This window comes from Lagopus leucura, unplaced genomic scaffold (genome assembly GCF_019238085.1).
Source record: "Lagopus leucura isolate 7727_CA_CO unplaced genomic scaffold, USGS_WTPT01 Super-Scaffold_73, whole genome shotgun sequence".
NCBI lineage: Eukaryota > Metazoa > Chordata > Aves > Galliformes > Phasianidae > Lagopus > Lagopus leucura.
Genome location: NW_024962252.1, coordinates 65,515,808 through 65,542,958, shown reverse-complemented (window position 1 = coordinate 65,542,958; position 27,151 = coordinate 65,515,808). Strand labels below are relative to the sequence as shown.

The following is a 27,151-nucleotide window of genomic DNA, read 5'->3' as shown; positions in this document are numbered from 1 at the left end:
GCTTGTGGCCAGGTGGAAGGTTTGTCTCCAGAGCGTGTGGAACTGAGAAGGATGCTCAGTGTCAGAGTTTCTGCTGAATGGGCCAATAAGCCCACCTCAGGTGTGGTGAGAATGTCTTTCATGGGCTGCCTGGGAAGCACTACTGAATGTAATGCAGCACTGACCCTCCTGTGAATCGATTTCTCAGAATGCCATGCCACGCAGATGAGAAGCCTTTGTCAGACAGTTTGGGTCAAGCCTGTCACCTGATCCCTGACCTACAGCTTGTGGGAGCGGAGTGCAGTGGATGAAGTCATCAGAAAAGTGCAAAGGTCATGGGTCCTTGTGGGGAGAGGTGGTTGTGCAAGGAGAACAGTGTATTCAAAATAAATCATTAAATCAAAGATGCCAGCCCTGGGCAGATGTGTCTCTGTGCTGTGTCTGGTGCCGGTGGCTGCAAGAGCTCTCACACCATGGGTTTGAAGTGTGTGGTCACCACTCAGCATCAGAGAAGAGTTAGTGTGCAGTGCTGTGTGCCTTGCTCCCCTAACCTGAAGGACAAAAGCCTACAGTGAGAAGGATTTTTCAAAGAAGTGCAGCAGGCAAGCAGAAAAAAGAAGGGAATTGTGGTGTTGCAGCTATTAATTGCATGTAAGCGAGGGTAGTTTTCTGCTTTTCCCTTCTGTATCTCCATGTTGATCCCAAGATTTGCGAGATTTTGGATAGGCTGGAAATTCTTATCTTTGTGGTTTGGACAAGAGAAGGAACAGGACTGCTCTGGCTAAGAAACTTGGGATATGAATAACATATTTGTGGGCTCCCCGGCAGGGCACACTGACTGTTGCGTGTACCAGAACAATGTTGGTTGCTTTTTCTGGCATTGCATTTCAGCTCTGTGCCCTAATATGATTGTGAGATGGGGGCAACATTTTGGAAAATAAGAATACAGAGATATGCAGACATCATTACTATGAGGATTTGCTTGAAGAGCTGGAAAATTAAATGAGGAGAGTATAATGAGAGTTAAAAGGGTGATTTAGGAGTGTAGGGGCAGCAAGATGCCAAGGCTCTGGGTAAACAAATGGAGCAGTAATTTGGAGTAAATTGCAGCGTAGCAGTTCTGTATCACACATGCACTATGGGATTTTAAAAGTCATGCGAGTTTAGCCCCTATAATACTCAAGGCTAAACATGCTGCTTCTGCGGTAGCATTGCACATTGCTCACAGACTGTAGTACATTTGTGGCTTTTTAAAGCTGGGACAGTTTCAGATCTTCCGCAGGTTAATCTGTTTATGGCTCCTGGATCCTTGTGTGGGAACGGCAGTAATGAAGTGAGGAGCTGAGAAGAGTATGGAGAGTGAAAATCCAGAGATGGGAGAGAAGAAGTGGGAGGTGGGAGGTGTCTGTGAGCCTCCGAGGTGGTGTGAGGCAGTTCAGGGCAATGATGAGAAGCAAAAAGGCTCTGGTAAAGTGATGTGGTCAGTTTGCTCTGAGGCTAGGCAGTGGACCTTCTCTCCCAAGGTCTTCTTTGATACCAGGGGAAGCTGCCAGTTTGGGGCGCATGACCCTATTTGGATGCATGGCCATCAGCAACTGGGGTTCATTACATCCCAGCCCATGCCAGACAGCCCAGCTTCCCTCTGGGGGAGGGGTCTTCTGTGCTTAACTTAAAGTTTCTCTTGTCATTTGGAGAGCACTGTGGGAGCAAAGGAATTGTGGTGTGTTGAGCTGACGCTGTTTCTTGCTATTAATATCAGTGACATTGTAATTTTCATTGCTGTAAAGGTACTCAGAGCACAGGGCCAGGGCAGACCTGCTTGGAATTACAGGCTTTTTTTTTTTTTTTTTTTTTTTTTTTTCCTAATACTAGAATGAACAAATGGGCTTTCCAGCAACCAACCTTTGCTTTTGTTGCCATGGTCTATCCTCCTTGCAGGAAAGCACTCGCTTCAGAAAGACTCTGCAGCCCTGCGGATTGGGAAGGGCTGTTCACTGAAAAGACAAAAAAAAGTAAAAAGCAGCTGCTGAAAGTAAGAGCTAGACTAATGTGGAGATGAAAGCATTTATGCAGAGCAGAGGTGGAGAATTTTGGATCTGTGGAGTGGGCGGAAGTGTCCTAATGAATGAACAGTATGATGCTTGGCTGTCTCGAATAACAAAAAGGGAAGGAGGGTGCTAGGTTTTGATAGTACAGGCTCTGGAAAAAATGAGAAGCTGAGAAGAGAAGGAAATCATGGCTAATTTAAAACTGCCTTGGAGAAGCAGGTGGGAGGAGGACCTTGAACATTTGCTGTACTACAATTTGAAGGTAAGGAAATGGAAAAACAAGAGTTAGAAGGCAGAAGAAGGGAGGGCTCTTCTCCCTCTCTCTCCATAGTGAACAATGCCAATTCTTGTGGAGAATATTAGGGATATTATGAGAAAATGCAGAGCTCCTGGAGTGAACTGTCCTAAGGGATGGGCTGAGGATAGAGGATGAAGCCAGTGGCTCTGAGAAATACAATGATGACACAGTGAGTCAGAGACACTTGCACCAAAATATTTACACTTTGCCTGTATTCTCAAAGCTCTCCTCAAGAAATGAAGGTAACCCTTCTTTGTCAGGTTTCAGTTGTACTATCAGGAGGTGGGTTAGGGGGGTAGATAGCAGCCAAAGGAGCTTTATCAGCTCTTCCTGATGTTAATTGTTTTGGACCAAGCTCCTGTTGACTTGGTTGGGTGTGCTCCGGTTGACTGACCAGGGAGCTGGGATGCCTCTCCCCAGTGAGCCTGTATTTCCTTGAGCTGTATGCTTAGCACGGCAGAGGTGACAGCTCCATTATACAAGTTGCATGTGAGAGTGGCATTGTGCCCTTCTTGAAAAGTTGCCTGGGCTCATATCTCACGTTTTATACAAAGCGAGTGAGAGTCATCCAGAAAAAATAGGTAAAGCAGCCAATACAATCAGTTTCAATATATTATCCTTTTCTCAAAAAACCTGAACATCTCTCCAAAATAATCAGAACGGGTAAATAACATCTACTCTGTGCAGAGGAAGTATGGTATGATGAGACTGCAGGCAAGTTCCAAGGAAAACACTTGGAATGGTTTGGCCAGTAACAATGAACTAAACTGAAAAAAACTGGATGGTAAAGTTTCTATAGGCTACACTGGTGGGGAGGGGGGGGGCACAGGACCTGCTGGAGGTGTGTGGTTGGCCACAGAATGTGGTGGTGGCCTGGGGGAGGGCAGGCACAATGCTGTTTGTGCTGGGCTCACTGCCTTAGTCCCTTCCAGACAGCATGTCCCAACCACCAAGTCCAGCTCAGGGCATGCAAGTGGAGCAGTGTGACCACGGAGCAGATTCATGGTGATCTATCAGTCAAGTCCAAGTCATTGAAAAGAGGGGAATTTTGATTTTGTGAATATAAATGCATCTGTTATTTTTCTCTTTGCTGTCTGCTATGCCAACTACTATCTGCTACCATGAGACACATACTCAGTTCATGATCTCAATACCAGCACTGAATGAAGATATAGCACTATATATGTAAAGACTTTCAAGCTTGGTGTAAAAGGGAAGAAGTTCTGTAAGGTTCTGTGTTCTGCCTCTACCTTTCCCAAACAGCATCAGTATCTCTGTTCCTAACCAGGCTTTCCCACTTAGCCATCCCATTCTCAAGGGCATATAGATCTTCAGACATCTCCGGATGTCTGCCCAATAATAGCATTTGCACTTCATAGCCTGGCAGAGGCTGGCCTGGCCCAAGGCAGGATGGCAGGAAGGCAAGCAGCTGGCTGGTACAGGTTGATAGAGGGAGAGTGCTGCTCGTGGAGGGCTGTTACATCCCCTGCTGCAATGCTGAAGCTCTGCAGCAGTCACACAGAGAGATGTCACAAGATGTTGGTTGAAAAGAGGATGGTATTTGGCCTGTATACTTTATATTGACTGTGCACACCTGGTAGCGACAGGGGAGGGCTTCTACTGTGGCAGACATTTTTTATGTGAATAGAGTTCTAATGAAGCTCTTTAAGCTTACATTCATCTTCTCATGCTTTTCACAGAGCAGGAGGTGAAAAACATAGATCTGATTAACATTGCTGGATTTGTTCTGAAAATGACATCTTTGCAATGTGTTCTTGTCCTCACAGGAGGAGACATTTTAGCTCCTGTGTTTTTTCTCTAGCTCTGCACATGAAACACATCTTTCCAAGTAGTCTGTCTGCAGAGGTGTTTGCAACTCATCCCCAAGTGCCCACTCCCACCCCCAGCCTCTGGTACTGCTGCTCTTGCCTATGGCTGTGCGTGAGGCAGCCCTGCTCTCCCTAGCTGGCCCCATACAGGGTTCAGTGCTGTCTTAGGATATATGGTGGGGAAGGCGGCACTTGAGATGAGACATCTTTCCTCCAAGTTTTCTTCCTTTCACTTGTAGAGAGCCGGTTGAGGACACAGGGCCGAGAAACAGTGGCACTGTGCCAGGGCAAGTGTCCCAGACTTGTTGTAGGGGGTGAGATCCTGATGGAGGAGGGAGCAGGGTGGGAGGAACAGCCAAAACATCAAATGCTGTTGGCCTTATTTTGGTCGATATCCCACTGAAGTCAATGGGATATCACTCCAGGAAAAACTGGATAAGGATCTCTGGATTTGGCAGCAGAGGAGGATCTGTCTTCTAGCTGTTTACTCCCCTGTCCAAGCCTGCTGTTGGTGACTTCATGATCGTTTCCAGAGCCTGCAGTCATGATGTCATACCCGGGGGACTCTGGATTCAGGTGGGAAATTAGCAGCAGGAGCAGATGAATTCTTTAATAAACAAAGTTCCTGTTTTCATGCAAATGTCTCCAGAAATAAAGAATGAGAGGAGTGAGAAATACAGAAATTTATGGTATAGAAGCTACGCTGTTTGGAAACAGATTTTTTATGAGTTTTCCAAGAGGCGCCAGCTGCTCTTTAATGTTTTCATTTAAGAGTTTTATGTATGAAAGCTCTAGCTTGTGTAAACAGAGAGGCTGAAAAAGTTGCGGGGATTGTTGTTAACGGCCGACCTCGCAGGCTGGGGATTTGGCTGAGACGAGACTGCAAGCGTTGGTACTTACACAGAGCATAGGTTTTAACATGTCTTGGTGACATCCCCCTTGCTCTTGTGATCACCCCCACGAGATCCCACATCTCTCCATCCTCCAGAGGCCCTGGAGAAAGTGGTGCTCCATCCTTCTGGGCTGAAGGGTCACGTTCTGCTGTGCAGATCCATCCTAGCACCTCCTGTGGGGGATCCCTCTCAGGAGCAGGCCTGGGGAGGGGTGGCCATGTTGCCCATCCCTCTGGCCTGTGGAGAAGCTCCCATCGGCCTTGGTGCACTGTGCTGTGGTGCTCCCTGCTTTTGCTGACATCCATCACCCACCCCTATTTGTTAATCTGTTTTAGGGTAAAGCTGTTTTAGGGAGTGCCTATTGTGTACCACGATTCCTGTAATTGCATTATTTGGCTGGAGAGAGCACTGGGGGCCCATGGTGTGCGATGTGCTGGTGGGCTCCCTTTGTTTGGCAATTAGCTCTCTATGGGTGAAATACATGGCACTGTATTAAAAAAAAATATAAAAATAAAAAGAGGTCACTTAAGCAAGAGCAGCATGCACAAAGCAGGCAGCTGTGCATAGAACATTTCTCAATATGGAGACCTGAGCAGTGATCCCTGGCGCTGCTGCTCACCATTTTGCTCTCATGTTTTTATGCAGCATCTTTCTGTTTGCTCATCTACAGGAATACTCTGCCTCTAGCCTTCTGTTTTTGAAAAGGTGACTGCTGATGACAGCTAAGATAACAAGAGGGTGGTATTTTTTTTTCTTCATGAGCACGCCTCCAGTTCTATTAATAAAATCCTGAATTTGACTAGTCCTTCTGAGAACTCCCGGCCTCTCTCACCCATTCAAAACTGTATTTTTAAGCTGTTGTAGGTGGATTGTCGACAATGGTTGTTATGCAAACTCTGAGCACTGGCTTCAGGAGCTTCTTGGAAACCAGCAATGAGTAATCTTCATGTTTCTGCCAGGTCTACAAAGAGGGATGGTGCAGTTTTGCCACAGGTAGGTTAACAAAATAAGTGTCAATTCATGACAAACCCACTGCCAAAAATACTCACATCAAACCTTGGAAACAATTAGAGGAGATGATGAGACCCTCACCATTAAACTGGTATTTGAAACTGCTGTTTTTTTCACTCGGGAAAAAATTTGTTCTCTGGTGTTGCTTGTAGGTCGGTGTTTTTTTTTTGGTCTTTTTTTTTTGTTGCTGGTTTTCATGTTGTTGTTTTTACCACTCACAGCCCGTGGCTGTATTTAAAAGGGTATGGTTTGTATCTTTAGCTTTTGTGTGAAGTGGGCATTAGTCCCATAAGAGTTTGATGCATATCACAGGGTTGTAAAGTGCGAGATGGCCATCAGTATGGGATAAACTGTGGTCAGTACTATTCCAGACTGTGGGGGCTTGTGAACTAGGGGTTAAGGTAACAGATTCCTGATACCACTGCTGTCCCTGCTATATCAGGGAGGCTCCAGAACACGGATCGAGTTTCTCCTCCAGTGCAGGTAAAGAGATACATGAAGGTGCATCTCTTGAGCCCCCTTCACTCTGAAAGCAGGAGGTCAGCAACACTTTTCTCCTCTGTACAGAGAGTTAAAATCATTTTGGTTTGAGAAATTACTTGTGAGAGCAGTGCAGCAAGGCTCTCAGGCAGCTGACAACTTGTGTGGCACTGCCAAGTGCCACGTGGGACGTGACAGGGTGACGCTGCATGCCTTCTGTTGCTTTCTCTTTAAAGCACTCTGTGTTGTTGTTGGGTGTCACGCCCAAGTACCCAGAACAAGCCACATCTTTGCATCATATTGGTATTCACAAGCTGGTAATACCCATCAGTCCACTAGCTGGAAAGCCCCATCTCTGTGCAGTGTTGCTTATTACTACACTGTAGCTCATAGTTCTTCAGAAGGCAATCCACCCTGTGAATCTGTTTTCTAATGCCACAAGTCCCTGTGCTCCTGCCAGTCTGCTAGTTCCATCGTCCCTGCCTCTAGTGAGTCAACAGCCATCTGTGCACACAGAAAATCAAATAACTTTTGGGTTAAGAGGGCTTTTTGTCATTTATAATGAATCCCTCTGCATCACCCTATGTGGTACCTAGTGACGTCCAAGATTAAATCAAGAGAAAAAAGTGCAATTTGAAGCCATCCATGGCAGCCTGGTATCACCTTTCTGTCTCAGCTGCACTTCAGCAGGCTAGCTGAAATGAAGCAGTTTTCTCTGTGCTTCATGCCAAACACTATTCTTACTGAAGCAGAGGGAAGTTTTGTTTTTCCCTAAATAGGAATGATTTGGCCTTTGGTGGTGCTCAACTGGAAAGAATCCAGCGCTCTTCTGATCTTGTCAGAATGGCTGAGATGATCATAAATCATAAGGGCTGCTCCAGAAATATTTTCCCTGGGCTTGATTCTCCATCCCACCATGCTGGTATAATGAAAAGAAAAAATGAGCCCACCACTGGTGTAATTTTACTGATAACCACTCTCTTTCCAGGCAATCTTTGTGATTAATTTTTCTCACAGTCTCTCTTTTTTTTTTTGGTTTGTCTCATAGGGCTGTTCAGATTTTTTCCTCCTCTCCCCTTCCATATGGGGAAGAATAAAGTGAAGAAACAACATTTTCAGAGAAGAAAGACTTGGAAAGAGTTTTTGTTTTCTGGGAGTCTGCTACAGCTGTTAATTTGTGGAAAACCTCAGTGGAAAGTCAGCAATATGGCAGCATCACTTTACACGAGAATCCAGTGATGGCCCTGCTCCAAGCCCTGGCTGTTTTAGGTTGTTGGCTTGCAGAGCCAAACCTTCATGTAGTGTCATGCTTTTTTATAGATAATGTTGATGCAGCTGTGGAAGGCTCTGATGTTCTTTTTTTTTTTTAACGTGGAATTGTCGTCATTCAATCAAGCTTAAGTATTGTGGAGCTGTGATGTTGTTTGTCTTTGGTTGTTAGATGTTGGCGGGTGAGTCCAAGACGACCTGAGATGTTGTTTGGGAAAAAGAAAAGACTCCCTCCCTTCCTCCCTGCCTTCTCCACAGAAATGCACACAGACCATAACTTCCATCCAAAAATGCAGGAATGCTGAGAAAAATTGGAGCTGGGCTTGAACATTGCGGGCTGGGCCCCCCCGCCTCTCCAAAGCACGCACGCTCTTCTCTTCCTGTAGACTTTGTTCCTCTCCAGCATTTGTCATGCATAGTTGGTGGCACATCAAGATTTTGAATACTGTACTGAATGCAACAACCTCTTTTTTTTTCTTGGATGGACATTTTGTTTGTGGAGAATACAGCATGGTGCTCAGCTGTCTGGGCAGAAATGAACATTGAATAAAATGAAATTTTCAGCTATGTGACAGCTAGTAGATCAGAGATTAGTTTTCCAGTAGAAATGTCCAATTATTTAAACCTCTCCAGCAGATGAAAGAGCTTTTGACAATCTGTTTTGCTGAAAAGCCCTGCAATTTGTTTGGCATAGATTAGATGGCCTATTAGAGATGAGAAAAAGGGAAAAAGATTTATAATTAATGTCAGCCCAGCCGTTAACTTGGGGAGTATTGCTGAATTGTAGCACAAGTCATATCGTCCGGCTATTTCTGCAGTGACGATTCATGTGTATATTGCAGTGTGTGTCAGCAGCTTTCTGTGCAGCTGTGTTTGGTTGCAGGGACTAGAGTTTCCCATTCCCAGGTAATGCATTAACATGCTCGGCTGCTTCTCCAAGGCCCTGCCTCCTTTTTGAAGGCAGGCCTTTATGAATGGGTAAGCCCCATGTTTTTCCAGCGCTACCTTGTCACACAATGACTGATCCACTCACCTCCTTATCTCTGGGCCATATGACTTCGAGTGTATCTTCCTTGCCAACTTGGCTAGGTATCATGTTTCTTTCCCTGAGGGTGACTTAGGGCAGAACCCTTGAATCCCTCAGAGTTTCCTGGAGCTCCTGGAAAGAAGAGGAAAACCAGAGATGGGCCAGAAAGAAGCAGGCAGAGAAAGATGAAAGAATTTGGGGGTGGGAAGTACTCGCTTTTGGAATGATCCTCCTCCTGGATGGCCTAAGGCAAAGTAATTTACACTTTTCGGCAACATGCAGAATTGCCCAGCCCTTACTCTTATGAGTAAACATTTCAAAGGTGCCTGCCGGGCCCTCTATTTATGTTTTTATAAGCTACTTAGTCTCCTTTGAGTCTCAGGCTGTATCCCCACTGCCAATAGTGGAGTTAGCTCGAAGTGCAGTAGTGTCTCTTGGTGACACCTGAGCTAGACTGAAGCAGCTGAGCTGCTTGAAGTAGTTTACTCCACAGCAGTCCATGTGTCAAAGCACTGTACCTGCCTGCTGCATTATCCTTCTTGTGCCAACTCTTGTTTCAATTAAAAGCTTTCACTGCAACCCTACCTTCTCTGCAGCCGCTCGCTGAGACTCGAGACATAGCACAGTCCCGGTAGGGTATGGGGTTCAGGAGCTGGACTCACTTTGGTGTTTTTGTAAACTTTTTATATGGCTGAACCCACAATCTGTGTTAGCACTGTTAAATGCTTTCCTGTTTTCCTCTTCCCCTTGAACTTATGCTGCTGTTCTAACCGAGAATCGTATTCTGTTTCTAATGACAGAGCAAAGGTGCCAAAATATTTCAGTAGCTCCCCTAGGAACATCTGCAACTTCTTTAGCTATTTTCACAGCTGGCCATAACTTTGTTATTTTTGAATGCTCGTAGCACCAAATCTGGGATCCTGGAGGAGAACAATGGCTAATTTCCTTGTATCGGAATTTGTAATTTGCAAGAAGATGCACTAGCAACTTTGAATAAATGCTGAGAGACAGAACTATGAGGGATTTTTCATCTGAAAGGCAAAGTTGCTAAACTCCAGAGTTTAGACTGGTGTTCTGACATATGGTGTCAGATAAGCTGGGGTTTGGTAAGGTCGAAACTTATAGAAATTTCAACTGATAGTGCAACTACTGCTGAGATTCATGCTGCCCATGTAGCAGAAGCTCCGTTGGATCACTGCCTCCAGTACGGTTGCTGTTATCTTTGATGGAAATAGGAAGAGTAAATTCTTACAGCTCTAATGTGAGACTGGGTTCTTGGGACTGGAATTAAGTCAGGGAGTTTAAACTTCTACCCAGTGAAATTCCTGTGGACCTTTAATTGCCGCTCTGATTTATTACCTGCTAGTTGTGCTTAGCTGGTCTGAAAGTGAAAACAAGCTCAAGGTATTTAATCGATATATTGATCTATCGCTCATAATTTGTGCTGCACCTCTTCACTCCCTATACTGGTCTATCAAAACATGTAAAAATATGCTGGAAAGGTTCCAGCTTATTTAACCACTAAGAAATGTATAAGAACCAAAAAAAGTCTGAGGCTTATCTCACCCACAGCAACTGCACCCTGACCCTCAATGAGTAATGGGCTGTGCACTGCTTCTCGAGGAGGCAGATCTGCAGTTGTGGTATGAGCATGGCTAAGAGTAGTGCTTGCAGGGTGAGAAACAGAGAATAGACTCCTAGAATCATTAAGATTGGAAAAGATCTCTAAGATCACCTAGTCAAACCATCAACCCATCCCCACCATAGTCAATAACCATGTCACTCACTGCCACATCTACATGTATGTGGAACACCTCCAGGGATGGTGATGCCATCCTCTGCCGGGGCAACCTGTGCTACTGCCTCACTGCTCTTTCTGAGAAGGAATGTTTCCTAACATGCAACCTGGATGTCCCCTGGAGCAACTTGAGGCCATTACCTATCATATCACTAGTTTCCCCTCCCCCCCCCCCCGGTTGACTGCATGCTTTCTCAGGAGGTCTCATCTCAGCGTTGGTGTCTTTTGCCAACAATATGGGCAGGCTGCAAGGAGCCACCATCTGTATCTGCTTCTGAAGAAGTCCTTGGTGGTCCACCTTTTGGGGAAGATAGAGCTGCTGAGTGAAGGATATGGGTAGTGGAGGACAGTGTTACATGCCTCTTCCTGAAGACGGAAGACACTGCTTCCTGAAGACACTGCTTCCCAAATGCTCTATCTGTGCATGGCCCCCTGCCAGCATGTTTGTGCACTGATTAGATCTGAATGTGAGGTTTCCCACAGTTCAGGGGAAACAGTGAGGTGGAGCAGAGCTCAGGGTTCCTGACGTGCACTGCTATCTCCAGCAGGCTGCTGCTGTGCCCACTGCTGGCAGAGCGCCCTGCATCCCTCTCACCCGCACTGCGCCCACAAGTCGTAATTCCTTCAGATTCAGAGACTTCTTACCATATACCTGTGAGTGGGAGGAAAATATGGCTCATCACTTTTTTCCATTCTCATGCCAATTTTGGTGCAATATAAGGGCCTGCCCTGTCAAACCCAGCGGGAGCATAGCCAGCAATTGCAACTCAAGCTAGCACATTGCTGAATGTGACAAAATCCAGCAGAAATCTTTAAAACTCCCCAGATTGCTTCCATTGCTGCAGTTAATTTTTTGTCCATGACTTTTCTACGAAACCAGATACAATTAAAACATGCAATTCAAGAAGCCTTAGTGCCTTGACCTAAGTGCTAAGGTATTGCATGAGCTGCCTGCCAGATACCACAGCCCCTGCCGATGAAGACAGGTAATTAGGTCACCACTTGTGAACTTTTGACACACGCAGACTTATGGCCTGATAACAAGCATGCCTTCAAGCTAGTCAGGGTAATACACATATCATCATGAATCTAAGGAGCACTGAACTAAACAGTCATTTAGAAGAAAATGGCTTCAACCCTTTGCATTTTAATCCTACCTGAAGGCACAGAGCTTGTCTAGGGGATGTCTTGCTAGAGCTGTCTGAGGGAGCTGAGAGCTGCTGTGCTGTTGCAGTACCATGCATGGTCACTCACTTGGGTCTGCATAGACATGACTGCAGAGTATGTTCTGACAACCTCCACACAGGCAAATTATGTGCTTTAGCACTTTAGCGCCCTGTCAGGAGGAGTGAATCTGTATGCCACGGACAGCTCTCAGAGGCAATGCAGGACTATGATAGAAGAGCATGGCTAAAAATCAAGCCTGGCACAACCACAGTTCCAGGCTTGTGCAAGAGCCTCTATGGGAAGTGGGGAGGTGTCTTAAATACGTCTTCTGTCATTCTTTGTAAATGGAAAATGCGGGAGCTGGTCACCTCACTTCCCTCTCTCCCTGCTTTATTTGAGTATTCTGCATATATTTTCCTTGTCCTGCATCTCAAGATGCTTTCCCATCGGCTCATGCTGTTATGTCACTCTCCAGTGGGTGATCTCAGTACGACCAGGAAACACTGAAGGAAAATGAGATGCAGATGTGGTAACTGCATTAATATTCCCCTTCAGTGCAGTTGCCGTTGGAGAGCCTGGACTGCTGCTTTGACTTTGTTCCTCCGCAGAGCGCGCTCACATTAAAACGTCAATCTTATCTGTGTTTCAGTTCAGCATGTCTGCCCCTGTGGAACAGATCGTTCAATGCACTTACATCCTTCCCAGCCGCCCTCCAAGGGGATGACTCAGTCCGTAATGCAGCACATCTGGTTGGGACTACAGAGGACACTGGAACCTAGCAGGGGCTTGGATCTGCCGCTCAGTTATGTCATGTCTGAGCATTGCTTGTTTGTGTATTTTCAGAAAACCCAGATAAAAGAATATGAAAAGAAAAGAGTAAAAAGGGTTTTGTCCATAAATTACCAGTGACCTCAAAGCTCCCATGCTGGAAAAAATTGCTATGTGATGCAATGCCAGTAAAATGGAAGCCACTGTAACTTCACAGAAAAAGCAGTGATATTTCTGATTAATTGCTGTGCTTTTTGAGGTTTCAGTAAAAATGGCTGCTGATTATTTCTGAAACTTATGATGACTGTCTTAGTGCATAACCCCTTCTTAACATCAATTTGGCAAACAGAAAAGGAAATATATCATACGATATTCCGCTTGTAAGGCCAAGTTCTGTCATTTATCTGCTTGCAAAGCCGCTGTTGACTGCCTTGGGATTTCTCCTTGCAGAATGATGGTAGGACACGATCCAGACCCAATATAAATGTAACATATGAACCAGTATATCTTCAGATGGAGAAAACGTGTGTGGAATTTCCCTGTGCTGTCATGTGTATGCTTTATAGGGCAACTACATCCACAGTTATTGAAAAGAAGCACAGATGTCTGTGGTTAGACATCAGTGACTTGTGGGAGGGAAAAGAGGGAAACTGGAAGACTTAGAATTTGTGCTTGATTGGTTTACTGAGAAATATGGGGCAAGAGAAAGGAAAACAGTTCAGAATAGAACTGTAAGGAAGGGAAATTGGTATTGCTGGCAACATTGATGAAATATCATGTCCTTGCCAGGAGAGTATAAATTATGGGTTTCCTGATAGAAAATGTTGATGAGGCTAGTAGGGGGTGAGTCCGAGGAAAATGCATGCATGTGGAAACTGATTTTTATTTTGGCGATGACTGAAAATAACCATGAAGCCTGGAGCTTGTAAACCTAGGAATTCTGAAATCAATAACTTTAAGAGTTAACAGTTGGAGAGTGACAGCCCCATGAGGACCATTTGCTTTTCAGATCTTGAGTATCCTTGCCTATTTTAAGTCCTCAGACTCACTGCTGGCCATATAACATCTTGTGAGGTGGTGGTTATCTGAGATAGCAGCCTTCATTTAAGCAGCAGTCATGGTGGCTGCAGGAAGTGCTGCTGGCAGTGGAATGTTTGGTTACTGGCTCTGCTTTGGATAGGTTTTGGGTTGCACACATCTCTGCAGTACCTAATTTATGCCTTCCTTAGGTGAGCTGTGTGCCACCTCTATTTGTCCTGTACTTTTTTTTCTAATGCTCTCTCTGCAAGAAGAAATGTATACAATATAGTACTGTGTTTCTGTAAAGTTTCCTGCTTAAATCTATAGCATGGGACACGTTGAAGCTCTGGAGGTTGCTTGTTGAAAGCCCTGCTCAGAGCAAGGCTAGCTTCACAGAGAGACTAGAATATTCAGAGCCTTGCACAGGCACATTCTGAATATCTCCAAGGATGGAGATTTCAAAGTTCCCCTGGGCTGTAGGCCTGCTCCATCAAGTAGGACGATCTTTCTTTATAAAATTCAGTGTTTGGTGCTGATCCAGATTTTAGGCCTTTACAACAGAGGATGCTATTTATTGCCTTTGGGGCAGGCTTGGGCTGCTTGAGTAGAAGCAGATGAAGGAAGGTTTTCTTGGCCTGACAGCAAACCTCAGTGTCAGCCCAAAGAAACTTGATCTAAAGAGGTTTCCACAAAGGCGAGCCTCAGGCTACCTGGCAGAGAGTAAGAGGCTCCTGTGGGGAATGGTTCAGAGCACCTCTGTGAAGCTGCTCATTTGAAATGCCCTCAAGAAGTACTGGTCTATCTTCACTGATAACAGAAGACTCATAGGAAGATTAGCTTCCCATCTGCTTCCTCTGTGCATGAGCCACTAAGCTGTCTACAATTAAGCCTGAAATTTGCGCTCTTTTTTAGTTATCTGGACAGAAAACTCTGGGAATTTGGAAGGGCAACAGGGGGAAAGGTGCCTTTTAAGAGCAGTAATTCAACAGCTTGGATTTGTATACTTCTGATACTGCTGATGAGTTGATGAACCTTCAGCTGCTTCTACTGTGCTTGGGTTATGACTGTCCTTTAACAGACTCTGGAATTTGTTGAGAAAGGGTAGTATTTGTGATCAGCCATGATTTTTCATTGCCTGAGAGCTGAAAAGTCTCTCTCTCTTATAAAAAATCTCCCCATCAAAATTGCAAACCAAATCTGCTGCCATTGCACTTGGTGGCTCTCCTCTTCAAATACGAATGTGTTCGTGCAAAGATGCAAAACTATCCACAAAGTGCTTTCAGTGTATCAAAGGAAAAGCAGGCTGGGGAGTCGATGGTGTAGGAGAGGAAGCAGGTTCTAGGTAGGAAATCTCCTAAGACCAGAAGCTCCTCAGCAAGCTCCTCAGCACCAGAAGCTGCTATATGAATGGATGAACAGCAAAAATAGCAGATGGGGAAAGACAGATATTTAATGATTGCTCAGACCAAGCATGATCCCATCACTGCTTCACTGCACTTCATAAAAAATGAAAAACATAAAAAGCAACAGAAGTTCTCCCAGGGCTTTCCTGCTGCACACAAGCACAAAGTTCTGCTCAGAGATGCTGCGGTGTCATTGGTTGAGGAGCTGAGTGGTCCGTGGATCCCAATGGCATGCTGCCCATGTACAGCTCAGGCTCTCTCAAGCCCCTGTTCCTGTCTGGGAGGATGCAGCACAGGTAATGCAGGGTGGCAAGTGAATCACTTTCAGACTTCCAATGCTGCAGTGTCCCTCCGTACAGTGCTCCTCTTCCACTGCACTGCTATCCTGGCTTCCAAAGCGAACAAGACTTGTGGGGTCTTGTTTTGCATGTGTGTTGAAGAAAGTCCCTGACAAACTTCTTTCAGCTGTTGGCAGATTTCAATCAAATTTGTTAAGCAGGGTGGAGATCTCAGCAACTTTATGTTCTTACAAGTTTTGTGAAAATAAACAGCCAGGTAAGGAGGAGACAAGCCCACATTGATATTTCTACTGTGGGAAAGGCCAAAGGAGCCTGTATCTCGCTACACATCTGGATGGGAGACACAAGGCTCCAGGGTTTTCCCTGGCTGTGGAGTTACTTGTTTATTATTTCCCCAGCCCGAGCCAAGGCAAAACCCCTCACAGTGAGACGAGGAACTCAGGGCTTCACATCTGCACTAAAGATGGCTGTGCTGTCAGTGCTGTATTTAGAGCTCAGCCCACAGACCGCCTTCTCTCTTGGCCCCTTTGGATTTCTTCACTGTCCACTGTGGCAAGGGCCAGTTCCTGAAGTGTGTGCATCTCTCCCTTCTGGCTTCTGGCAAATAAGGTTGTTTTTACTTTTTTTTTTTTTAAACAGAGCACAAATGATTACCCAGAGTCAACCGTCTTTGGCCTCCTGTCTGCAGAATCTCTTTTATGAAGTAAATGTTTATGCTTTCAGACTCCCTCTAGGCCTGTATAATCATTCAGCACATGGCTGCAGGATAAATCTGTTCTTGCAGTTAGCAAAGGAGTAAATGCATTCTCCAAAATCCTCAACAAAACCACGAGAATTGGAGGGACACCAAACCAGAACATTATTTTCGTTTGTTGAAGCTGCTGGGAAACTGGATATTTTGCAGAGGAATTGGCTTTTTTTCCCCCTTCACTGCTTTTTTTCCTTAAAGTCTGCAGCAATGGAATGAGTGAATTATTTCCTGGGGCAGCTGCTGTTTAACATCCAATGCTTTATTCTTTGAGCTAGCAAAAATAAGTGTATCAAGAAGAAGAAAGTGGCAAGTTGCTCGAGGTTCCAGAGGAGCAGGTGGCTCTGGAGATTTCGTGTTTATTTTTGTGGCATGTGCTAGATATGTCCATTTTCTCTTTCAGCTTCTGCAGGCACCACCTGTCCCTTGTTCTTCTTCGAAAAATAGATGAAGTAAATCTGAGACACGGGGCCTTGAGGAAGCTCCTGGGGAAGGAGCAGAATAGAAAGCAGGAGGAAAAGAGAGATCCTCACGTCTCATCAGGGGATGGAGATGATAGATTAACAAAGCCTTAAACGTCTGAGCAGTTGGTGAAAACTGTCAGCTGTTGTGCCTTGCTTGTGACATATATCTCCACAGGCAGATTTCCATTCACGAGTTACAGAAGCAGGCAAGTTACAAATGCCTGACCTCCATCCCTCCTGCAGCCCCTGTTTGGCTGTGGGGTCAGCTGGCAGGCCTTCTGCCTCAAATCTTGCAAAGCATCACGATTCTGAAGTAATGGCCAAACCTTAGGCAACCAACTGGCTTTGGAAAACAGAATGACCTTGCTTGTCTCACAAAATCCCTGATGCAAGCTGTTCTGGGGAGAATTCATAGATCCTTCCTACCAAAAATGGAGCAGGCACCAACTGCATGGTGTCTGAAGCCTGAAGGTTCACTGTGATGGGGAAGTTTCACTCTCACATTTAAAAGTGGCACAGGAGAGGGTGAAGGGGAAGATGCAATCAGAGGGCTAGGGATATCAGCATTAGGATGTGGAGAAAAGGAAGCTGAAGGCTACGTGATCTGTGCCTCCCCAGCTCTGCAGCATTCTGAAGTCAACGTGACATAAATGAGGGCTTCCTTCTGTCCCAGGTACGCTTCTCCAAGGTTTCTTATCATAAAAAGTACCACAACATGCTTAATCTAATAAGTAGCAAAGGAAAGAGCAAAGAAATGCTTTGTGCACGAGGGTCTTCTTTAATAGACTTGCAGTGATGAGGCACCTGGCTAATTTCTGTAGGGTTAAATTGGTTTGTGTCTCTGCTGGAGGGCTTCCCCTGCAGATTGAGGAAGGCTTTGATGTCTGCTTCCCAGCACTGCCCACTTTCCTTCACTGTTGGTTTTACTGCTCTGCTTCTCTGCTCCTGGGGGCTGCCCTGGATCACCATCATCAGGGTCCCACACCACAGTGCAGCATGCCCTCTGCCTCCTTCCCTCCCTCCTCACATGGAGTATCAGCTGAGGCAACGCTGTGTAACTTGTGGAAGTCCATGTGGCTACACTGATTCATGCTGTCCGGAGATGTGGCCAGTCCTCTCTGTCTAGCTAGTTTCTGAATTAGTGTCATCTTAGGGATTTTGGACACCCACGAGCAGCAGGAAGCTGTGTGCTGCAGCTGATTGCACTTCAAAGGAGCATACACAGTCCATGTTCCTTTGCTCCTGGAATGTCAGAGTGATCTACACTATTTCATACAAAAAAAAAAAAAAAAATCTTTCCTGCTTCATCTTAGAGATGAGTGTAGCAGATCGCATGCTTGTAGCTATCTTTTGGCGACAGAAGAGGGAAACAAATATTAGTGGGTTCATTTGTCCTGTCCTTGTTTGAAGTCCCTGATACACTGTGAAATCTCTGAGACCTTCTTGAATATAAAGATGACTGCTACTGAAATCTTGTGATGTAAAACCAGTGCAGAAGCTCCATCAGTCTGTGGGGCACCAGGGTGTGCATTACACTGCATGTGATGTGTGATATATCATCCCTGCTTAATCTTTCTGCTCTTCCCATCTGTGAAATTAGACGTCTATTTCACTTTGGAAAAGTCTTTGAGATACGTGGAAGAACAGTGTGTTCTTCACTGGTAACTATTTCTGTTTCTGGATAACTTATCAAAGAATCACAGAATACCTTGGGTTGGAAGGGACCTCAGAGATCATCTGTTCCAACCTTCCTGCCACAAGCAGTTTTACCAACCACTAAATCAGGCACTAGATCAGCTTGCCCACGTCTGGGGCAAAATTCTGAGTTCACAGGTGACAAGTGGTATTTAGTGTTTATTACTATCCCATTAATCTGTGGAGATTGGGAAATGTGAGAAGAATATGATTTGTGGCACAGGCAATCCTGCATATAGCCTTCTGAGGTCCTTTCTCAGAGCACATTAAGAGAATGTACAAACAGAAACTTCTTAGCCAGTATATTTGCTTTGTTTTGAAGAAGGAAATACAAAAATGGAAAATGTAATGAAATCAATAAATTAGTATCGTGTTAATAAGCAATCACCCACAGAATGAAGACGTAGACAAACATTAAACAGGAAAGAAGACTGCCTGGGAAAGAAGTCAGTGCTGGGATTGAGTGTCACCAGATTAAAAGTGCCATTATCTTTTGGACAAACATGCATAGTCCAAAGTGCTGTCACTTACCGTAATGCTAGCACAGCTGCTGGGGGTGCTGCTTTCACAAGGCTTTTTTAATCACGAAAGGGCAATTCATTATATTGTGGGAACGATATGCGATGAGACATACACGTTTCTTAAATTAAGAATGTAAGAATTCATAAATAAATATTTTCAGTCCTGAGGTGGGTGGACTTCAGAAAGGCAAACTTCTGTGCAAGGTCCCAACAGCTTATGCAGAGGATACAGAATGTCCTCACCAGGTCCTCTGGTGACCTCATTAGTCACTGACTGCCACTGTCCATTTATCTCCTCTGTAAAGGATAAACTGCTGGAGCAGATGTTAGATAGTATGCTGAAAGCAGGATCTAGTATTAACTATCACAGGGAAAATACCATGTTACTACAAGCAGGTGGCCTTCTCCAGGTTGGAACTATTTCAGTGATGGCCCTTGCAATGAACAGGAGGTATAAAGAACAAGGATGGCAGAGGAAGACCAAAGTCTTTACCAAGAACACTGCCATTGAGTTGGCATGGGCAGCTATCTCAGGGGCTGTTAGGGGATGAAGTCTCCTGATTTGGCACCCTGGGCTGGTGGGCTTCCAGCTACAGCCTGAGCCTCTCCTCGCTGCTCAGCTGTCCTCTGCAAGCACTGCTGCTGCTCCTGGAACAGAGCACCACTGTGATGCGCAGAGTGCTGAGAGTCCCATCCTAAATCAATATTCAAAACAAAGCCCATGTGCCAGAGACCCCAGTGCGTTCACTGAAAGTAATAGTTTTCAAATGCTTCCATAAAGTGTCACAGCTGGAGTTTGAAAAGGCATTTTATGGCTTAGTGTTCTGCTTTACAAGAAAAGAGCAGGAACAAATAGAGACTGTGTTTGGATGTGTTTATAAGAGCGGGGGGATCTGGGTGTGTAGATTGCGATGCTGTGTGGAAGTGTGTGAAGCAAACCAAGTATGTCCTTGGGAATTAAAGTAAAAATAACCCATGACCTTTCTCTAATGAGCTGTGTGAAAGGTTGATAGTGATGGCCAATAGACTGCGCTTGTCATAACAGCATCTCGCAGGCTGCTTTGCAGCAGGGCTCACAGCAGGAGATCCGCAGTCCTGATTTCTCCATCCATTTCCAGCACAGCATTAATTCTGTGCTGAGTCCTTTAACCACATCCATCAGCCTGGCTACAAACTGCTCGCCATGATATCTAAGTGTTCATGGCATCCCCAGACTCATTTTCTCTCCGTATGTAATGTGGATCATCTGATTTCTGTGCCTTCCTTTGCCTTTTCTATGACTAACCTGAGAGCTAACCTGAGTTCCAGGGCCATGCACAAAGAGGCAGATGCCATCACAAGCTTTCTGTGCATGCAGCAGGATGCTGAGCAGTGTCAGAGGGTTTGGAGGCTGTAAGGTCAGGAAATGCTGTATGACTTTCCAATAACTCCCACCAGTAAGTGATGCCACAAAGGCTCTATCTCAGAGGCAGCTCCCTTCTCCTGGTGTGTCTCACAGAAGTTAGCTATGAGTATTTGACCCACTTCTAAATGTCAGGCAAATCACCTTCATTATCTCAGGTCATTGTGAGTGAATAAAATCCATGCAGTCCGTATGAGGCTGACGTGCTGGCACACCATCACTGATAACAGACTTTTACCCAAACTGCCAATACCTACTTGATTTTCATTCTTGGCAATCATTTTTTTCTCTCTTCTCCTCTCCTCAGCCACAGCGTTTCATAACGGTGGGAACTGTAATGACCAGGGGGCCTCTGGCTTTAAAGGAAATGTTTTCCTCAGTGGGGTAATGCCCCCCAGTTCCACCAAATCACGTATGCCCAACTGAAAACACCCGTCAAAGCTTCCTGAAGTAATGTGAGGACTTGGGTTCCCTTTCTTTGTGTGTGTTTCTTTTTAAAGAATCTTAGCACAGAGAGGAATGGCCGGAGCAAGGGGTTTTTGTTGTTTGCTCAACGTGCCTGTGGGAGAGTGCGCAAAGGGGAAGGAAGAGATGTTCCCAGTGCTGGAGCAGAGCGTGATCTTGACTCGAGGCCTCAGAGATGGGCCTTGTCCTTCTGCACGGTGGAGAGGGGAATGGCCACTTCAGCATCTCCAGCAACAGCAGCTGTTCTGCTAAAGGTATTGGTAATCAGCTGGTTTTAAGTGACATTAACAAATCAGCTTGTCAGAAGAAAGGCATCTCTTCTGCTCTCTAAGGGACTGCGTTCTGCTCTTGAGCCTCTTTGTGTGCTTCTGAATGATTATGAAGTGTACTTGTGTCAACAAAGCCCCAGACTCCCCAACTCAGGGCAGCTTCATCTTCTGCCAGGCTCTGTCAGGTGAGTCAGAGCATCCATCCTCCTCATGCAAGCAGTGCATTGACCATGGGGCTGTGTCACTTCCCCAGCTCCCATAGCCACATGCCTTGTCTCTGCTGCGGCTCTGGGTTGGTGAGGAGCAAATCTCTGCCTGGAAAGACCCAGTGAGGCTGGCTGCCAGTGCTTTCCTGGGGTGCTCACGTCTAGCCTTGCTGCTGGTCAGACTGCAGCATGCTGTGTCAAGCACAGGAATGCACCTGATAAAGCAGAACTTATTAGAAAATCAAAGCGAATGCAGACAGAAAGCGTAGCTTGCCCAAAGTTTTCTGAAACTAAGCCCAGTCTTTGGTGTGGGAGCCTGCCTGGTGCTTCCAGAAGTGTTTCAGACCTCAAGTTTCCAGGCTGTCTGCAGTTTGGTACATACTACCACTGAAACCCACCTCCTTCACATACACTTTGAGCTCCCACCATGAGCAGCCCTTTAGCCAGCATGACCAAGCTGTTCCTGCTCAGCTGAATCATACTATTTCAGCCTTTGAGCCGGGACCATGTCTAGACAGTCAATTACTCTCTACTCTCCTGTCTCTTAAGAAACAAAGAAAGTGTCTTCTTTGACCTTGCATATATAATTATTTATCTTCCCTATAAATAATGGATTTCTTTGTTGCTGGTTGGTGCTGATTCATTAATATTTTGTTTCCTCCTTGTGTTCAAACATCTTTCCAATATCCTCCTGCACTAAAGCCTTATTCCTTTGTAGCTCTTTTCCCTCAGCTGATATTTCCAAATTTGTTGTAATTCCATTCATTTTAACTGTAGATCCTCTGCTGGCGATATCTGGGCTATCATGTCACCTCAGCTTAACCTCTGCTCACAAAGAATGGGATGATTTGCAGAGTTTCTCCCTGCTCACACTCAGAGAATCTCCTCTTTATGTCTGTCACCTTCATGTCAAGCATGTGCATCTCAGTTTTGCCATTTTATGCAGGGGAAAAGGGAAAATAGTGTGCAGAACTGCAGGGTGGGACCAGACCCTGGGGATGAGCATGCTTGTGTGTTTGTGGCAGGATCAGTATCCCATGGAACTCAAGTGAAGCTCACAGAGGCCCCCCCAGGCACTTCTCTAATTGAGGCGCTTAGTGTACATAATTAGCAAGGGCGTTAATCGTCCGTATTTAAGATCTCATCTTTCTCACTCTGCAAATTGATTGGTGCAGAGAAGAAAAAGCAGAGAAGCTGTCGGTCTCTCTCTGCAGACAGCTCACTGCACTTGAGGAAATAGTGTTTGAAAAGTGCAGTAAATTTGCTGTGATCTGCCCAACGGCACTACAGTGAAGGCAGAGCGTGAGACTGATGGCAGCCAGCAGCCTTTTGCAGGCAGGACAGGAATCCCTAGGAATCACTATGGGCTCATCCCACAAAACATTTTCCCCAGACAAAGCTGTCCACAGCCTGAGGTCATACTGGTTACGCCCTGACCACAGACCCCACTGAGGACTCAAGCACAGCACACACCCAGTGCCCATAGAACACCATTTGGGACAGCCCAGATAACCCATCCTCCCTGCGTTGTGCCTGGGAAATTATCCCTCTAGTCTCCATGTGGTCTTGAGGTTAAGAGCTAGCACCACTTCATGGAGTGAAGAAGCCAGTGCTGGGATGAAGAGGTTGAGGTGCAGGTCTCACCAGCCCTGCATGCTGCACAGCTCTTCACTGCAGGGTATGCAATGTACTCCAAACCATGCAGCCATTCACACCTGCTCACACCCTCCTTGCACTGCAGAAACCAGGAAATAGTCCCTTTGTGGTTGTTTGCAGCCATGCCGATGTCTTTTCCCACTGATGGGGTATTGCAAAATCACACAGAGCTGTTCTGTTCCCTGGGAGCTAAAAAAAAGCTCAATTTTTTTTCTTGACTTCACTGGGATCAGCAGGAGATCAACACTCAGAGCACCAGGGATGGCAGCCCTGTGATGCCAGTGAGTTGAGGCAGATCTTGAGCAGCCCCTTTGGCAGGTTTTCCAGCAGCAGGCTGCCCTCCCCACCTTGCCCTGCAGCCTCGTCCCATGCACAGCCCGCTTCTGCTGTTGTCAGACATTTGGCCTGGCAGCTCAGTGATGGGAAACAGAGTGTAGTAGACGAGTTGCTCAGGGGCACAGAGTCCAGGGCATGCGCCATGGGTTGGACATGGAACATGTGAGAGGGACTGTATGCACATCCTGCTGCCAGCCAGGCCACTTGCTGCCTTGGGAAATCATCTTTGTACTGTGTCTGCAACTGGCTCTCTGAAATGCAGATGTCTGCGTTGTTTATGGGAGACCCCAGTTGCAGATTTAAATTTCCTCAGATTTCAGGTATTTTGGATCTGTGGTTTGACCTCTTAATCAGAAGCAGGGACTGTTCTTTTAAGTGGAGAGCTGAGTTTACATGATAAATCTCATTTTCACGATGGTGGGAAGAAGCTGGATTCATCCAGTGCATTGACACAGTTTAGAATATGGCAAGCCGAGATTTCAAAAGCAGTTGGTTCCATGAGTTACAGAATTTTAAAAGCTCGGTTTGCTACAGATTTGTGTCCTCTCTCCTCTACAACCACACTGAAACAACCCCAGTTCCTCCACAATATCCCCTATGGGTTCCTCCACCACTTTGCAGCTCCAGCTCCTTTCCTAGTCCCCATTTCCATCTGATCTTCACTCATCTTCTGCCTCTTTACTACTGAAGCCTCACTTCTTTTCCACACTTCCATTTCCTCCATTCCAGCTTTCCCTAATACCTCCAGGACCTGCTGCCTTTGGAAATCCGACTGCAGAGTAAAAGCACAGAGAATCACTTTAGCTGGATCAAGACAGTATTTTTACAATTCTTGCAATTGTGGCAGAATGGGTTTGACTGGAAACTAAGCACACTTTAGAAGTCTTTGCAAGGCTGAGCACTGCCCAGATCCAGTGCTGCACTGCTGCAGTGGGGGCAGAGCATCCTCTACCTTGATGAGGCTCCAGTCAAACTCATCTAAAACCCCACTCAGCTTTGGAGGGTACTCTTCCCTTCTTCCCAGTTCACGTGCCTCCTTGCACTGTGTGAGCACCTCTGCATGTTGGAGCAGCTCACTGATCCAGATGGAAATGCATGACTTTGTGCGGCAGGGCTCAGTCTTAGAGGGCCCACAAGTGCAGGCAACCCAGCCCACAGCTTTGTGAGCCCTTGTTCTGACACTAGGGAGGTGGCAGGAAGGGGAATGACAAGCACTGAATGTGGTAGGCTGACACGGCCTCCATGCTGTGGGGAAGAGTAGGAGGAAGAAGAGGGGAGACCATCCATTTTGGGACCAGTGCAACAAGGACGTGCAGATGGCATAAACTCTCACCCAGAGCATACGAGGAGGGCACCGCACTGTAAATAAGCTCTGTGTTCTCAGATCCACACAGTGCCAGGACACATCAGCCCTACTCTGTCAATGCTTTGAGTTTACTCCAGCGCAGATTTCATCAGTGCCACTGGATACCTCTTTCTTCTTTCAACAGAAGACACCCAGGTTAACCCAAACCCCCGCAACTTCCATTGAGCAATGCTATCATATTAAAAGAAAACAAACAAATGGAAAAAAAGCTTAGTTCTGGCAGTTTGCATCATAATATGAAGACAGATTTCCAGGCAGCTGTGCGCACAGGGGCTGCAGATCAATTTGGTGTACAAGCCAATGCTGTCAAAGTGGGAGGCAACGGTGTCAAAGCAAATGATGACGGGAGCTGTGCTCACACAAAGGAGCAAATCCTTCCTGGTGTGAGTCCAGGTGCCTCAGAAATGTTCTCAGCCTGTGTATCTTTCCCTCTACTTTGGACCAACTTGTTTTTTTCCTTTCTGTTCCTACAAACCACAACAGGCTCATCCAAAAACCTGTCATCCGCTTTAACAAAAGGGTGAAATAAACATCCCAGCATCATCCTCGGCAACCTGCCACCAAGAAACTGCTGCAAGATATGACAAGATGAATACTGCCTTTAAATGCTATGTGAAGAAGAAATGAATGGCTTTCACTTGGCAGAAATTGCCTAAGTGCCCTGGAGAGCTGATCTGCGGTGTCCCCTGACTGCAGCTGGATAGGGTACCATCATGGCACGGCAGCAATGGTGGCAGGGGTTCATGTCCTCTGATATCTGACTGATATCCTGTGCTCTGCTCTCCCTAGAAAGAAGTGTTCTTCCCTTGTGAGAACCCAAACACAAATCCAAAGGGCTTACTGATCACCCCGAGAGCCCTATCTTAGCCAGCTGTACCAAATCAGGGTGAGTGACTGTTGGGCTGGGCAGGTAGCAGATGTGGGGCTCTCCCAGGTGATGTGGAGACATCATCAGGGCAGCTGCATCTTGTTTTCTTAGACTGCCTATAAAAAAGGCCAATGGGAAAAGCAAGCTCTGTTCTGTTGGTGGTGCTGTGTGGGGGGATTGTTCTCTGCTTACAGGTACGAATGTTTGTTTTCTTACTTCTTTTTCCAGTCTGTAAGTAAATGAGCATTAGGTGTAAGGTGTTTAAATTAGGGTCTTTGATAACTCTGCAGGATATGTGACTGAGGGCTTTTGTGGGGATGCAGCAGCTAGGGTGGGCTGTGCATCAGTCTCCCAGAGCCAGGAGATATCTCTGTTGGGATCCTCTGCAAAGGAGTGAGGTATGTGACAGAATCTGGGTCTGCTCCTGAGCGGTGGTCAGGGCAGTCCAGCAGTGCCCAGCATGCTTCAGCCAGCACAGTCTCTGCCTGGGTTTTTTTTAAAATGAAGCAGTGCAGGTGTTGTCTTGTTGCTGAGCTCTCCACCATGTCAGCCTGCTTAGTTTGATCTGTTGTTGTGCTGATACCTTTATAATGAGTGGCTCCTCCTAAGGGAACAGCGCAGGATATGAAACGCACTGAAATGTTGCCATTTAAAGGTGATGAATTGTTTTCCTTTCTAGTTCACTGCTTTTAAAGCTTCTTACTGGCAAGGACCCATCATTAAGTGCCGAAATGTAGCATACTCCTCTTGGAGAGGCTTGAGTTATTTCAACTCGGTGTCTCTAATCTCAAAAGCACTTCAGAGAAACGTATGAAGGATGTAGTTCTTGTCCCAGAGATATAATCTAAGCATAGATGTAGCATAACAAAAAGATGACATAACAGGAGAAGCTACTGTGGTGTCATACTGGGGTTCTGTGGCCTTTGTTAAGTTTATGAAGATTAGTGATGATGATTCTGTGTGTGCCACTGTGTATCTGTAACCACTGCCTTACTTCTACTTGCTGGAAACTGTTCCATGTGTAACTTAAAGTGTAGGAGTCCTTAGTGATGATTAATTGTCCCAGGGACAAAGAAGAAAATGGACAGCAGCATGGGCTTCCCATGCCCACCTTGTTTTTCCTCTGCCCCTCTCTAGGCCCTCTGAATGCTGCACAGCTGAGTGTACTGAAATGACAGCTCACTCCTCTTGTATGTTCTCAGAATCCTGAGACCCAGTCTCTACCAGTTCATTAGGACGTTAACTGCACTGGGAGGTAGGAATGCTGCTTGGAATATGCAAATCTTTGGCTTTCTCAGTGGTTGTGTTTAGGTTCAGTAGCTCTTATTACCTTGCTTTGTTACAAAAATGCTCTTGTGTGGAGAATGGGGATAATCCCTGGCTATCTTTATGCTAGAGGCTCTGATAATTAATTATTTAATCCTTATAGAGCACTTAGATATTTGGATACCTCTCAGTAGAATCATGTATCACCTTAGCTGTCAAACCACAATAGCACCTTTTCAGCCCTGCTGTCGATGCAGCAAGAGATAGTAAAACATCCCTGCTGCCTGAAAACACTGAGTACCCGACTCTACTTTTATGAAAGTAAACCACAACAGGTTTCAGTACTCGAATGAAATAAAGCTTGAAAGGAGATAAGAAAGAGATAGTGAGGAGATTAATGCTAGGCTTGATGGAAGGCTTCCTGGCTGGTTGTTCTTGCCCAGGAAGTTCTTTTGAGAAGACGATTAGTGGGTTTTATGCACACTGGCAGTGCTTGCTTTTACCCAGTGTCATCCCATGTTCTGTGTGATCTCCTCCCCTCCCACAGGTCTGAATGCTTTGTTTGTGATTGTGTGGACTGGGTTGCCCTTTTTTTTTGGG

The 27,151-nt window shown here is 45.8% G+C and overlaps 2 long non-coding RNA genes across 3 annotated transcripts in view; both read left to right on the top strand.

Annotated features, from left to right (window-relative positions):
• Positions 1-396: 396 nt before the first annotated feature.
• LOC122174924 lies at positions 397-9,418 on the top strand. Of its 2 annotated transcripts, none has more exons than XR_006177267.1 (4): positions 397-630; positions 1,918-2,289; positions 5,903-6,040; positions 7,587-9,418. It is a non-coding gene; the product is annotated as an uncharacterized LOC122174924 (long non-coding RNA). The 2 variants fall into 2 exon arrangements; XR_006177266.1 differs by having other exon boundaries at positions 1,852-2,289.
• Positions 9,419-25,444: 16,026 nt separating this feature from the next.
• LOC122174925 overlaps positions 25,445-27,151 on the top strand; it is a 58,430-nt gene continuing 56,723 nt past the window's right edge. The window contains exon 1 of the long non-coding RNA XR_006177268.1: positions 25,445-25,479. This is a non-coding gene — a long non-coding RNA (uncharacterized LOC122174925). The remainder of the gene's footprint in view (positions 25,480-27,151) is intronic.